The sequence below is a fragment of the Sinohyriopsis cumingii genome, chromosome 4, assembly GCF_028554795.1.
Source record: "Sinohyriopsis cumingii isolate HCF-2022 chromosome 4, ASM2855479v2, whole genome shotgun sequence".
In the NCBI taxonomy this organism is placed as follows: Eukaryota; Metazoa; Mollusca; class Bivalvia; order Unionida; family Unionidae; genus Sinohyriopsis; species Sinohyriopsis cumingii.
In genome coordinates this window covers 10,535,020-10,551,502 of record NC_142964.1, presented here as the reverse complement: position 1 = coordinate 10,551,502, position 16,483 = coordinate 10,535,020, and the positions used below count along the sequence as shown (strand labels likewise).

General features: G+C 37.5%; 1 long non-coding RNA gene and 1 pseudogene across 1 annotated transcript in view; both read left to right on the top strand.

Moving 5' to 3' along the window:
• LOC149800617 (uncharacterized) overlaps positions 1–2,356 on the top strand; it is a 3,140-nt gene extending 784 nt beyond the window's left edge. Inside the window, exon 2 of the long non-coding RNA XR_016420536.1 lies at positions 1,735–2,356. This is a non-coding gene — a long non-coding RNA (uncharacterized LOC149800617). The remainder of the gene's footprint in view (positions 1–1,734) is intronic.
• Positions 2,357–12,167: 9,811 nt separating this feature from the next.
• On the top strand, positions 12,168–14,438 carry LOC149800616 (leukocyte elastase inhibitor-like; annotated as a pseudogene).
• Positions 14,439–16,483: the final 2,045 nt, after the last annotated feature.

The following is a 16,483-nucleotide window of genomic DNA, read 5'->3' as shown; positions in this document are numbered from 1 at the left end:
GGTACGAAAGATAGCTTGCCAGTAGTTTCAAAGTTGGTCGGTGATTATTCCCCGGGTTTACCGGACTCGGGTCACCAGGTATAATCTACAATATGCTGAAGAATGGGATTAAACCCAGCAACAACAACACCTACTAAAAAAAAAATCCCCGCTACGTATTACGTACAATTTTGTATTTACTTGTGTCCTATTGACTAGGGATGGTAGAGAAGAAATAAGCCAGTAATTCAAAATAAGAAGCAACTTCCTTTATCTGAAAACTATATCTAAACTGTATTGATGTTAATAAGTATGCCCCCGTAATGACAGCTAATGTTTGTGTTAGCATTTGTTGTTTATCTGTCCTTCGCTTATGTATTATCAAGTGCCCTACTGTTAGCTCCTTTCTTTTTAAGTAAGGTGTAAGCTGCGTTGCAGCATGCATTTTAGTCCTATTTGGTACTTCTGCATTTATTTTACATTAAAATTTTGACTAGTAATTTCAATTATGTATTAATCATTAAACTGTGTTTATTAATTTATATACATACTAAATTCACTTTTACTCACTGAATTTTAAACTACTTTGCTTGCTCATGTTTAAAGTCATGCGTTGTGTGTTATGTCCAATTTGTATTTATGTATTATGATGTGATTGGATGTCTTGCCAATCAGTCTTGTTTTAAGGCCTTATTTGTTTTGTGTAGTTGTTGTGGGCTTTTAACGCCATTTTTCAGCACACGATAGGCTATACATGGCGGCCAGTATTGATGGTGGAGGAAGAACCCGGGAAAACCCCGGGAAAAACCACCGACCCACGAGAAGCTACTGGCAAGCTTTCTCACAAACCCACATTGGCCGAATCCTAGACTCGAACCCACGCAGACAGAGGTGAGATGGCAGTGATCGGTAACGGAGAGCGCTTTAGACCACTCGGCCACTCGGGACCCCTGTTTTATGTAAGATGTCTTGCCAATCAGTCTTGTTTTAATGTCTCATTTGTTTTATGTAATGTCGGTAAAACGCTCATTACAGCTTATGTTAAATTGTTGTTTTAAACCATGACAACGTTAAAACAATCTTATTTTTTTTTTCTATCTTTATCTTATCTTACCTTCTCTTATCTTATCTTCTCTTATCTTGCCTTGTCTTGTCTTGTCTTGTCTTGTCTTGTCTTATCTTATCTTATCTTATCTTATCTTATCTTATCTTATCTTATCTTATCTTATCTTATCTTTTCTTAATGATTTCATGTTTCACCATACAAGGCTGAATAGATATAATTTTCCAATGACATAAACTTCAGCTTTAGGGGAGTTATTTTTTTATTGTTTTCTTTGTTTTTGTTTTATTTAGCTGACTATCTGTATTTTTTATTTATGATTTGACATTACATACTAGTTCTTTGCAATATCTATCTATCTATCTATCTCAGTCTCTCTCTCTCTCTCTCTCTCTCTCTCTCTGGTCATTGTTATGGGACATTTAACCTGTACACAACGCTTTAACCGTTTTTACCGAATTCATTTTTGTTTTTCCCCCACAGTGCCTCGTGTTAACAAACTATTAAATGTGAAGATCGTGGAGAAAGAGGTATCGAGTAGTGGAAAATGTTAACAATTTATGTCGGTAAAATTATCACCCATGTCAAAGTCAGTGGTAGAGAGAGAGAGAGAGAGTAGTACATATTGTTTAGGAATTGTGTTGACTTATATCTTATTGTTTCTAACATATGTCTCATTTTATTTCATTTAGTACAGACAGACATAGAACCGCAGTCATGCTTGGGAGTCTGAAAAGTCTCGTAAATCTGGGAGCCCGCTACGTTTTCCTCTTCATGTTTCTCGTCTATCACGCTTTTCGGCAGATTGTAGGCCATTTCATTCCCGCTCTGAAGCCTGATGAGAGTCTAAAGTCAGAACGAAAGTCCCATGATGAGGGACCTCTGCTTCTGATTCTTCGATATGGCTTTCTGGCTATGTTTCTAGGATGGCAAGCTTTCCAACAGTTGGTGCAGAGTATATTTGGGCAGACAAGATCGTTAAGGAGGGTTACAGAGTCGCTTTCAAGGAAGGAACCAAGGAACTAATTGGTGTCAGAAAGGAATTAAACATGCAACCATGATGAAATTAATCAAGGCAAATTAGCAAAAAAGCTGACACAACAGATTTCAGAATGCATTTTGTGAACCTATGTTTTTAATGTAAGAAACTATTTCTTGTGAAAAATATTTGACTTTGAATAACGTCTGTATTTTATGTTTTAAAGTGACTTTATGTATAATTATTTCTAACGATGGAAAGTTGGCATGAAAAAGTTGTTTTAAAAGTTTGTAGTATTTTTATTCTGGAATAAAATTGCTATGTTTGATTTATAATATATATGTTTTCGTCCCAAATAAGTGAATATGACTATGTGTGCAGATAACAATTGTCATTAGAAACCTGTAAGAGTCCTTGTTTAAAGGGACTTAAAATCTGCCATTAAAAATTTGTAAGAGACTTTTTTAAGGGGACTTGAAATCTGCTTTTAGATGTCAGCTGAAATTAGAGAACCACCAAAAGAAGCTGTAATGTTTTCAAGCTTGTGTTATGTCCACAAACCAAGAATAATAGGATCTATGTTTGGGTTTGAACCGAGAAAAGGAAGTCCCATTCAATTGGTTGCATTATTTGTCTTCTCTGTAACTCTGCGACTGGGATTTCCTTGTCTTGGTACAAACACCGACATAAGTAGTTACATGTGGCACAATACCGTCAAAAATGGTAATTGGTGGTCATACGAGAAATCCTATGTTAAAGTGGCCCATAGGTTTAACATTGGAATGGCACTGTGGGGTCAAAAGTGTTTATGGAGACAAAAAACGGCACTATGGGGTAAAATGTGTTTATAGGGTCAATAATGGCACTATGGGATCAAAAGTGCTGATATGGTAAAAAATAGTACTTTGGGGTCAAAAGTGTTTATAGGGCCAAACAAGAAGGGTCTACATCAAAGTCCAGTACAATTTTGGAAGTTTAGTACTACTTTTAGATTTGGAGGTTTGAAAAGTAATGTTCCAGATTTTCTCAGTCTCTGCTAGAGTCTGGGACATTTCGTAATTTTAGTACTACTTTTTCTCTAAGCCAATTTAATCTAATGTTCAGGGATATTTTTCCGTCTCCCTTAAAGTCCGGTAGAATTCGGAATTTTAGTGCTACTTTAAGTCACATCCCTTTTAGCGATATTATTTGATTTTTCTGATAATAGTTATTTATAGCATCATAACAATAGATGCTATAAATAGTTAATTGTTTATGTGTGTGCATGTCTTTGTCATATTAACATTACCCTTCTACTTCAACCCTATAAACACTTTTGATCCCATTATGAAAGTTTTGACCCTCTAAACACTAATGACCCCATTGTGCTATTTTGACCCCCAAAACACGTTTGATCCATAGTGATATTATTGACTTTATAAACACTTTTCACCCAATAGTACCATTTTTTACCCCATGAATATTTTGACCCCATAGTGCCATTCCAATATTAAACCTACGGACCACCTTAGCATAGGATTTCCCGTATGACACTCCAAGTACCAATTTTTACCCTATTGTGCTACTTATAACTACTGATAAAGATTATTTTTCTCGCCCAATTTGTTCAATTAAACTTAAATAACCCTGAAGTTTTGCAATATAGTTAGGAGATTCGACACATCTAGTATTTATCAGATGCTATTATTGCCTCTCACTTTGTATAAAGGTCATCAGGTCTTGTACTCTTTTATGAATATGTGAATAATTGCATGAGTAGAATATATATATATATATATATATATATATATATATATATATATATATATATATATATATATATATATATATATATATATATGCCACTCTTTGTAAAGAAAAACGTCAAGAAAAAATGTTATAAAAAATGTATAAAAAAATAGAAACATAAAAACATTTGATATTATTGCAGTATCATCACATTTAATGGATGGATGTCATATGAAGATAACAATAAATAATTGATATATTTTATGCTGTGAACTTTTAACTTTTATCAGTTCCGTTTTAGGAAAACGTTATTTGGTCGGCAACGGTGCGATAGTGATCAGTAAAATACTGGGTACAGTTCTAGCGATATGTGTAGTGACTGAAGAGATTTATAATTCATGACTTTCTTGGAAATTTATGTTTTATGTCCTGTAAATTGGGCAAGCGTTGTTATTACTCATGCAGTGATACGCTACATGGAAATCTTCTTGTGGAATAGAAGGTTGGCTGATGAATGAACCACTCTGGTTGGCAAGTGCAAGAGTTTTCTTTTGCAATCGCATTATTATGTTCGATTCAAATGGGGCCGATTGGGTGTATTGAACGATGTTTGAAAAACCAGTTCGAATAATAAATTTATGTTTTTCTGTTTGTTGCCGGATTTGCGGTAACTCTTGAGACAGTTTGGATTTTTGTAGCCAGTGGTGTTTATTGCCTGTATGTCTGGAGCTCTACCAAATAGCTCGACTTCGTGTGTGTGTGTGTGTGTGTGTGTGTGTGTGTGTGTAAAAATGTTTGTATATAAATATAAAGCTTTGAGGTTAAAAAATTTTACATGACTATTCTACAGGAATAAAAGCTTGAAAGTTCTGATGTTTCACCTAGTTGACTTCAACTTGATGTTGACGCTGAAACATATTTTATATTGACCTAAAAAAAGCGATGAGCCATATTGCAATCTTTTTTAATTTAAATTTGCGTAACCGCAATTTATATCCCTGATATTTCATTGTTTTAGTTGTAATCATAGGATATTTGGTGACTAATAAGCAAATTGAAAGAATCATGTACATGAAGATGTGCCGGCTGCAAAAAGATGATGAGTTTATTTGTGCATGGCTGTCCTTTTTCTAGTGTTCTTGGTTTAAATCGCATGGTTTCAGTGGTCTAAGGCGGCGAATCCAGTAAGATTCCTTTTCTTTCCTGGTTTCGGCTCTCCAGTTGGGTTTGTGAACAATTGAAATAGGCGTTACATCATTGAATGTGTGGCCACGGAAAGAGAAGTGTTCTGCAACTGGACTTCTGTACAGCTCCTTTGTCATCCAATCAGATATGTGCAGATTGATCATTTCATGTAACTTTTCAGTTTCTCCGATATAGTGAAGGCTGCAGATCTTACTTGCGGTGAGATAAATTACATCCTCTGTTTTGCACCTTCTGTTTGGAATATGTATGTTCAGTTTTTCGCTAGTCGCTGTGCTAGAAAATATGCTGGTCTCTATCATATGTTGACAGATTTTGCACCTTTTAACGCTACAAGGGCCAGATTTACTAGGATTGTCTTCGTTAGTGTTTGGCGTTAGCTTCGTCCTTACTAGGATGTCTTTGAAGTCTTTTGGTCTCCGATGAGCAGCTACTGGTTTGTTCGAGAGGACTAGTGTGTCACACGATTCCACGATGGGCCAGTGTTTCCGGATAATTTTACCTATTTTGGGGTTGTCTCGATGGTAGGTCAGAATAAATGGTATCCGAGCAACCTTTTCCTTCTCTCAGTATTTTAGTAGGTAATTACGGTTCGTTTGTTTAGCCCCTTGGGTTGCGTCCACTCTTTGTCGTGGCCTCTGTTAATCAAATGTTCAGATAACTCTTCAGATCTTTTTGGAATATTTCATCGTCGGAGAAGATTCTGTTCATGCTCAGCGCTTGATTATGTGGGATGTTCCGAATACAGTGTTTTGGACAACAACTGGTTGGGAGAAGATCCTGATGTTTATCTGTTGGTTTGAGTAAATGTCCATATGGAGTTTGGTTACATCATGTCTGGTGGTTGCGTCCAGGAAAACGTAGATTGAGTTAGAGACTTCTGCCAAGAATTTTATTGAAGGATCAAAGTTGTTTGTCTTTGATATAAAATCATCCAGCTTTTCTCTTCCATGTTGCCACTTTATTTCTGTATCATCGACGAAGTGTACCCACACTTAAGCAGCAGACTTGGTGAACAGCATTAAGAATGGCAGGATTGTATTAATGCTAAGAGCATAATTGTATGCCATAACAACATTTGACTTTCCACCTGTTCTTCTCTAACCATTTACTGACATTGTAAACATAATTTTGTTATGCCTCATTACATATTTCTTCATTATATTCATAAAGATGAAGATTAAGAATGTATCGCCCAGCAAAGTTAACAATATTATAAAAAGTTCATCGTTACCCTTAACAGTTCTATATCGTTTAATTGCTTTTGCCATGTCAGTATTTGTCATTTTCTAGTAATGTCATTCCACATATAAATGAGTAAAATTTTCCGAGGATGTGAATGACAGGCAACAATTCTTGAATAATAATAATAATAATAATAATAATAATAATATATATTAAATGTGTGAAAGGTTTGTGGCACATTCTATCACAGTCTTCATGTTTGTAATAACTGCTGATAAAGTCTAAAATGAACGTATCATGTAATTGTCACTTTTACCATATAGTGTTATTGGCAACCCAAGCAGATGGCTCAGCGCCCCCACCCCCACCCCCACCCCCCGAACAATTTTTACGAAATAACCGGAATATTTCCTTTAGTAAGTTTTCTTTGGGCTAGATTGTAAATATGCTTGGAAATACTTAAAAAGCGGGGTTTCCTAGAGCTTTGCTTCTTCGGATTCCAACAGGGGTTTCATCCCACGAAGCCTTACCTACTTCTCACATATCTCCACCACCATTCCTCATTGTTGGCAATTTGAATTTTGACCGCAGACATAGTTATAATTCTTTTGTATGTGACGTTTTTTAACCTCAAACAATCAGTTAACCAACCCATCCATAAACATGGTCACATTTTAGACTGGATTCTTCATAGACCGGATGATAATATTCTACGGTCCTCCCTGGTATCCCACGAACTTGCATCAGATCACCTCTGCATTATATGCCATCTTGAAGTATCAGTCCCTAATCCTTCACCTTTATTTGCTACTAAGAGAAACCTCCGTATGATAAATAGAACCGAACTAATGCATGACATCCAAGCAAACCTAACAACTTTCCTACCTCCTACAGCAGAACAACTCGATAATTGCTTGCGTTCATTGCTCGATAAACATGCCCCAGCCAACAAGTGCAGATTATCAATTCAAAAGTGTTCTCCATGGTATAGCAGTGTTAGGGACCAGCTTCTCACTGCCAAAAGAGACCGCCGTAAAGCTAAGAGGCTTTGGCTTTCCACCATACTCACTATTCATAAGCAAATCTATGAAACCGCTAAGAAGAACATCACAAACATAGCCCATGCAGCAAAATCAGCCCACAACAGTACTAAGATCATGGAAAGTTCCAGCTGCAAAGAGCTCTTCTAACAGGCTAATGTCAAGGAATAAATGTGCACCACTTCCAACTACCTTCTCTCCAGTCGACCTTCCGGACCTGTTTGCAAATTTCTTCCGTGACAAAGTACAAACCATTAGAGATAATCTTGAGAACACAATTTCAATTGACTCGTCGTCACCATACAGTTGGGATACATAATTTCAGCGGCAACCATTATCAGCATTTGAACCTGTCTCTACGAATTTAGCACGTACAATCGTGATTAAGAATGCACTAAAGTCATGTGAACTTGATCCAATTCCATCATCACTGCCTCTTGAGTGCTTAGATCCAGTATTGCCTTCACTGACTGATGTTATTAATACCTCTCTCTCATCCGGGGAATTCCCATCATTTTTCAAAACTGCCATTGTAAAGCCTCTGCTGAAAAAAACAACACTCAACCATAATGAGTTAAAGAACTACCGCCCGGTTTCTAATCTCTCATTCACTCAACCATAACGAGTTAAAGAACTCCCGCCCGGTTTCTAATCTCCCATTCATAAGAAAAATCTTAGAAAAGGTTGTTCTATCCCAGTTTGTATCGCATCTGAATTCAAACAGTCTTTTTAGCAATGTACAATATGCATATCGCCCTTGCTACGGTACTGAAACTACTCTTCTAAAATTAGTTAATGACATTCTCTCTGCTTTGGATAGCGGAAAGATCACAGTCCTCACCCTCCTTGATTTGTCTGCAGCATTTGACTCAATTAAACCATGATATATTACTTCACCGTCTCCAGTATGTTTTTGGCATTCATGATACAGCCTTACTGTGGTTCAAGTCCTACTTGGTCAACAGGACACAAATTGTGTCTGCAAATGGAATATATTCGAGCCCAGTTAATCTATGTTATGGTGTTCCATAGAAGTCTGTTCTTGGACCTGTTCTCTTCATTTTATACACTCACTCGCTCTCAAGTGTCAAAGATCATCATCCAGTGTCTCACCAATTGTACGCTGACGATATCCAAATATACACATCTAGCCACCCAACTGAAGTTGATGCTACCATCCAAGGTGTAGAGAGGTGCATTTCTGATGTGAAATCATGCATGACATGTAAGAAGCTGCAGATGAATGATGTAAAACTGGGGTTATCCTGATCACAACACAAAGACTTTCTCATTCACATCTTTTACCTCAAACAATAAATATCAGCAACACCAACATTAAATTCACACAGTCAGTACGAAACCTATGTGTTACTCTGGACAGTACTCTCACATTACGCCAACATGTTATGAACATATGCAAGGCTGCATGTCTTGAGCTGAGACGCATCAGCTCCATTCGCAAATATCTTTGAGTTGATGCCACTAAAATATGTGTGTTCATTAGTACTTTCAAGACTGGACTATTGTAACTCAATTCTTAGGGCCCCGAGTGGCCGAGTGGTCTAAAGCGCTGACCGTTCCGGATCACTGCCATCTCACCTCTGTCTGCGTGGGTTCGAGTCCAAGGCTCAGCTAGCGTGGGTACGTGGGAAAGCCTGCCAGTAGCTTCTCGTGGGTCGGTGGTTCTTCCCTGGGTTTTCCAGGGTTCTTCCTCCACCAGTTATACTGGCCGCCATGTATAGCCTATCTTGTGCTGAAAATGGCGTTAAACCCTAGAACAACAACAACAACAACTCATTTCTGTCTGGTTCATCTCAATATCTACTCCAGAAACTTCAAAAAGTTCAAAACACAGCTGCTCGGATCATACTTAGAGTAACACGATCAGAGCACACCTCCCTGATGCTCTGTACCTTACATTGGCAATCCATTCCATCCAGAATCAAACACAAAATTTGTTCTTTGTGCTACGTTTCACTGACGGACTCCAGTCCAACATGCATATCCGGCCTCACTCATGTGTACACAACAGCAAGATACTTCGCTCCTCTTCTGACAATCGTATACTCATTATTCCCACTATGAAAACGTAGTCATATGAACAACGTTTTCTTGCATACCAGGGCCCAGCAATGAATTGCCCACTGAACTTAGACAAAGAGACACAGTGATTCCACGTATTTTAGTTACTCTAACTTATATTTGGTTCTATTAAAAAAAGGTATTCGGTGATATAATTTAGATATTAGTAAAATAAGAGGCAAAGATTAAATTCCATTGAATGTAATTTGGTTCATTTAAAATAAATAGTCAAATAAACAGTTACAATAAATGGCCTGCTTTTGATGGATGGAGACAAAATTTCTGAGGGAAATTAAGAAGCTATAAAATAGTTGGATATGATGTAATAAATGGGGTTGCGCTGAATTTCTTTTACTCTCTTGGACACCACACAGATGATTAGGGTGACAGTACCAAACAGCATCAAAACAGCAAAAGTGCGATTCCACGATGACTGGTAAAAGTAATACGACATATACAGGGCCCAAGTAAACATTTGCTATTGAAAAAAGGATGGGAATATTATGATCTCAATTAAATTATAGAATAATTCAAGAGGCAATAAAATGATGTGGTGACCATCATGGGATGACGTACTCAAATTAGTATCTATGATCTTTGGGGCGATTTCTCCACGCGCAAAATGGGGCGACTTTCCCAGCCACCAAGGCGAGTTCTCCATGAGGCGAGTTCTCCAATACTCGTACTTCACAATCTTTTAAATTCCTATGAACGCAAATCAACATTAAGTTTCGGCTGAGATATTTCCTACCTGTTCAAGCTTCATATTTCTTTCCCAGTTCAGTTCCCTTCCCCGTGTTTACGTGTCTTACTCACTCGGAGTGGTCTTTCCCCAAAATACTTTTTGATACTTCATTGTTGTTCAACAACACTTAGACCTTTTCAAAGATCAGGAAACCACAGATTAGTTTTACACAGGTATGACTAGATATTCCATTGCCCCATTGTCTGTCTAAAAGATTAAGTCCTCCTACTGACAGATTTTTAAATTCCGCTACTTCCGATTGGCTGGTACGTCTCGTTTAATGTTCGGCGATGCTATGATCCAAATATTTTCACATATAATCGTTAGTGCAGAAATCTGGCATTCTTATCGGCACAAAGAGCTTAAATCCCTTTGAAGCAACTAGCCGACTCAACCGTCTAATTACTAAATAAACACACAGGCAACCATCTGCTGTTGGCGTCGCAAAGCCTTTAGCCGACTTTTATAAACTTTACGTAACCCTTTTGTCAGCAGGAAGTCAAAATCACGGCCTTAAAGATGTGAAATTCTAACTATATTTCCTCACACTCCTTCGCTTAAGAATCAAGATTTTATTCACATAATTTTGCTCCGAAGTATATATATAACGAAATCCTAACGACTACACGCTAATTTAGGCCATGAACGTAGCAGCTCGATACTCTATGGTTCCTTAGGTTTAATTAAACACTTTTGGCAGTCCTACTCAAGACTTCACCTACATTCTTGGTGTCTTTAAGGTATCTTATCTGCGTCCGGTACTATTGCAATAACAACGACCACCTCCTCAAGCGTCCATTGAATTGTTCCACTTGTGCTAGATACGCGAGTGGTTGATGGTCTATTTCCAATATCAACTTCCTTCCGTACAAATATCGATTGTTATGTATATTCGATTTAATTATATCTGGTTTAATATATATTTATTTCCATTTAATGGTTTGTCAGTTTTATTTTAATTTTATTTTTTCATTGTATGATATCGTAATGTAAATTTATTCACTAGAAATGTAGCTTTCACTGTGCTACATTGTAGTATATTGATATATTTGTTGTAGCTTTCATTGTGCAACATTGTAGTATATTGATATCTTAGTTGTAGCTTTCACTGTGCTACATTGTATTATATTGATATCTTTGTTGTAGCTTTCATTTTGCAACATTGTAACTTCTACTATGCTATGTAGTTTTACCGTTAAGGTGATTAAAATGTAATCAAACTGTCAGAATGCAACGAGAAGACTTTTTAAAAAAAATATGTACATGTAATTTGAAGGGTTGAAACGGCAGTATTCAAATATCACGCTTATGCGGCATATCAAATTTAGAAAGAATTATTGGCAGATGTAAAGATGCGATCAAAACAAAACAAGCTCTAAAATGCACAAGGGAATATACACCACACATGTATAATAATATAATTTAAATGCATATAATTATGGCACTAATCCCTTACCGGATTACCGCCATAATTGTGTGCAATTAGCGGCCGCCTAGGGTGCCAAGATGAGGAGGGGGGGGAAACGAATTGCACAGTTATGTAATTCATTATTATTATTAAATATGTAGAATACATAATGAAAATAATAAATTATCAAGCCGAACTTTTGTTAGTGCTACTGAACAGTGTATAATAAGCGATGCTCCAAGGTGGGGAGCGCAAGGTAGAACATTCGCCTTGACGCAAAGTACCCTTGCATCAACCCCAGGGACGTCATTTCAACTTTTTTCGGGGGGGGGAGACTTAATGGGAGGAGGGCATCAAAACTGGACGGGCTTGTTAATTTTCGTATATAGGCTACAGTACCTTTACAGCACAGGCAAATTCGTGGGAGGGGAGGGCAAATGCCTCTCCACCCTCCCGCCCCCCAATGACGTCCATGATCAACCATGTTGAGTTGTACTCGCACTCCGAGTCGGAACAATCTGCATTTATTGATTATGAGTGAACGTAGATACCACATTTACATCAGCTAGCGTAAAATGATAGTTTTGTCACTCATTCGCCTGGATGTATCACCGTTATAACAATGTTACAAGTGAGCATCGCTGGAGTGAGCTGTAAAAACATCACTGAAGATACGAGAGGGGGCGTAAAAGCACTTGACGGCTGACGGATAAACACAACACATGTCTAACTTAACTAAATGCCAGTCAGAACTTGACTTTTTTAACTCGCACTGAAACATGTGGCTTCTTTGCGCTGCATAAAGTATGATGAGTACCATATAATAGGAATGGCGGACGCATATCCTGCAGGTAATCGGGTATTTTCTCGTATCGAGATATCATTCATTACTGTATGAAGGACATTTTGTCTGCTGATGCAGAGCATGTACTATATAGATCCTTGTCAGATGTTTTGTGAATATCTGCAAAAACTAAATGGCCCAATTAAACCAGAACACTACAGACTTGCCAACTCCACGTTTAATAAGTGGCTTGACTGCATTTTCCTTGAACCTGTGCAAACTGTATAACGAGGGTGAGGGAAACATTTTTCTGTCCCCGTACAGCGTGTGTGTAGCCATGTTGCTGTCACATTTGGGGGCCAAAGGAGACTCTGAAGCTCAGACAAGGAAGTCTCTTGGGTTGGATGAGATGGAGGTAGAGCTGGTGCACATGGAATTCCAAAATATGAGAAAAGTTCTGAATGCGTAAACTGCTGATAGTACGACACTTGCCATTGCTAATCGTATTTTTGCCAAGATGGGCTATCTGTACGAAAGGAGTATACTGAAATGTCCCTGCTTTATCATGATAGCCAGATGGAATGCTCTGACTTGAACAGACTCGCAACAGGATCAAGGATCTATTTCCGGCTGGGAGCATTAATTCCCTGACCCTTGTGGTCCTGGTTAACGCTGTATACTTTAAGGGAGACTGGGACACCAAATTTGACCCCAACAGAACGGAGAAAATGATTTCTATATTTGTACAACTGAGACTGTGAAAGTGGATATGATGCAGGCTGCGAGGAAATGCCATTTCCTTAAGAATGACGAGCTGAAGTACTCCGGTCTTATGTTACCGTATAAGGACCGGAATCTTTCAATAGTGATCTAGCTTCCATACGAAAAAGATGGGCTTAAGAACGTTGAAAGGGCGGTTACTGCATATGCCCTTGGTTCCTTTTGTGAAGATCTGGCAAACGGTGGCAGGCCCGAGTTCATCATAGCACTGCCAAAATTCAAGATGGAAATCAAATATGAGCTGACTACGACATACCTAAGCTCGGAATATCCGATATTCTTCAGTAAACAAAAGCAGACTTCGGCGCCGTGTTGGATGAACATCCAGATGCGTTCATCAGTGACGTCATCCACAAGACATTCATCGAAGTAAACGAGGAAGGGACGGAAGCTGCTGCCGCTACTGGTATGATGATGGCGATGCCGTTGCCTTCAGAAGAATTCATTGCGGATCACCCATTCCTGTTTCTGATACGGGACAATGACACGGGGGCTATTCTGTTTATTGGGCGGTACGCAAAGCCAGCACAATAAAGCTCTAGGACAATGGATCAGTGAACTAAATGTCTGTATCCTAAAATGTATGCCTTTTACAACAGTAGAAATTCTTGTATGAGACTTTTGTATATATGACTAACATAATGTAGGTTAGTATAACATTATGTAACATTCGATCCACGTAGCTGATTGTCGGAGAAAAGGAAACATTTTTATTTCTTGATTGTGTTAAAGCTTTTCTATTAAATTTATTGTTTTTAAATTTTTTGTCCGTTCATTAGTTGATTTTCCAAGAGAACAAAGTTTGCTCATTCACTGGAGTAAATAACGAGAAAAAAGAATTCCCGGCGGTCAATAAAAATCTATAACATTATAATAAAGAAATTTGATCCGCAATTTTGCCACGTGATTAGTCCAGTGTTAACCATAGCCATCTTTCAGGCAGGAGCAGGAAGGTTAAAATAACCCAATATGCTTATTTTATCTTTTTTTTTAAATACCGTGAGTCTTTTTGTTTATGTGCTTTTTACCACAGTTAGGACTTACAGTTATGTTCCTATTGATATTTGGGGCCCCCTACGGCCAAGCGGTCTAAAGCGCTCGCCTTTACCGATCACTGCGAATTCATATCTGACCGCTTGGGTTCAGTTATCTGGTTCGGTAAATGTATGTATGTGAGAACGCTGCCAGTAGCTTCCAATAGGTCCTTGGTTCTTCCCGGGGTTTTCTCTGGCTCTTCCTCAACCAGTTATACTGGCCGTTATGTATAGCCAATCGGGTCAGACTATTTGCAGGAACAAATTGGAACAAGCCGGAAGAAACGAAAATACCGGAACTAAAGTTAACACACAAATTCTACCTACTTGTATGACTTTTTATACTTTTATTTCCATTAATTCCAATTACTTTTATAGTGACGTTATTTATTTTTCCTTTCTTTGCTCTTTTCCAATTTATAATTTGATGTAAGAAGGAGACGATTATTTCTGGGGCAATAAATCGTATGTACTTCAAAATGCATTAGTACCAAATTTGTATTATATTATATTACATTATATTATATTATATTATATTATAGTGTGTGTATGTGTGTGTGTGTGTGTGTGTGTGTGTGTGTGTGTGTGTGTTTTCTTATAAACAATGAACATTGTGAATATCTACGTGAATCAAGTTTAGGCAAGTAGCGGAAAGTAGTAGGACGATACAGGTTGGTATATTATGATTGTTTGCAGTAGTGCTGATAATCTGTTATTGTTTAACCACACTATTCATTTTCTTGTGTATGAATAATCAAATTAGTATATTATTGCTCAGCATGTCAAAATTTAAGGCAGCCAAAATAACACAAAATAATATGTAAGAACTACAAACAACACAGAAAGGGATGAAATATAAAGAAATACAAACTAAATCTGCTAGGATATTATTATTATTATTATTATTATTATTATTATTTACAAATTGTATGAATAATGGAATTTAACTATTTATGTTAACACTTCCAAATTTTATATATATATATATATATATATATATATATATATATATATATATATATATATATATATATATATATATATATATATATATATAACTAACTATATCACTTACAGTGACCTATGGAATTACCTTTCGTATGTTTATATCTTTGTGTCTATCTATCGTTTGGTTTGTCAGCGATGTTTGTGTTTCATTTCAAAGTAATGTTTGCATTTCTTCTAATTGCTCATAAGGTATAAAATAACTGCAGTTCTGTTTAGGTATCTTCAACTTCATGTTCTGACCGCGGTATAATTTTACAGCTACTGGTAGGTGACACTGCTACGTGTGTGTGTGTGTGTGTGTGTGTGTGTGTGTGTGTGTGTGTGTGTGTGTTTGTGTGTGTGTGTGTGTGTGAGAGAGAGAGAGAGAGAGAGAGAGAGAGAGAGAGTCCCGGTATATTCATTGCCGTGAGATGAATCTGCATTGCTTGTTCACCTCAACGACGCAGATGAGAAACAATAATACTAACAATGTGCTATATCTTCCCTTTATCTTAACCAGTATTCTAGCCTAGTTCCAAGGCAAAATTTTTGAGCGGATTTCTTTGTACGTACCTTATGGAAGGAGCTAGGGAAGCTACCTTGCAACAGTTGTGCATACTAACTCACTTTGGGGTTACTGTTACTGTTTTGCGTTAAACTCAATTGCAGTTTATTAGCTCTACTGTCCAGAGCCGAGGAGAGCTTCTGGTATGGCCTTTGTCCGTCATCAGTCGTTCAACATCGGTCATTCCGTTAGCACAAGGTGTTATAGTTACTTCTCCTAAACTAACTGGAGTATGTCTGTTAAACTTTAGACACTTATACATCGGAAGAACTAATTGCTCCGAATGAAAATGGTGCTACTCAGACATCTGACATGGCACCAAAGCAGCCAATATGAAATTCTTGTTATCGCTCCTCCGCCCGGACGGAAATTCATATCGACATGGGGTTTTCGCAAGATTTCGTATACTGTCTAGTTGTTTCTCAGTGAAAACGGTTTCGATCGGATATTCAATACGGCTTTCACAGAGGCTTTCTGGAATTTGGTATTATTACTCCACCCTAATGGGTGGTCATATAAATATGGGGTTTGTCAGACCAGTAATTTTACGGAAAGAGCCTGACCAAACATGTCAAAAACTAAATAGACGTTTCATAAAGATACATGCTTGTGAATTGTATATCACTGCAACTGAGTTTGGCTTGAGTGAGCTATAAATAAGTCACTGGAGATTTGAGTGAGGGCACAATAGCACATGACGTCACGTGAGACACATATTACAAATATGGCTTAATAGCACATAACGTCACGTGAGATGATCATTACATACCTCTGACTATTCAGTGATGATCGAAACTTGACCTTTTGAACTATGACTACCGCATAGAACTTATCGCAAGCAGCAGAGGGGGCGAACAGACCACTTGTCTGAAACCTAATTTGCTTAAAGTATAAGCTTCTTCTGAAATAAAAAAATAAGGT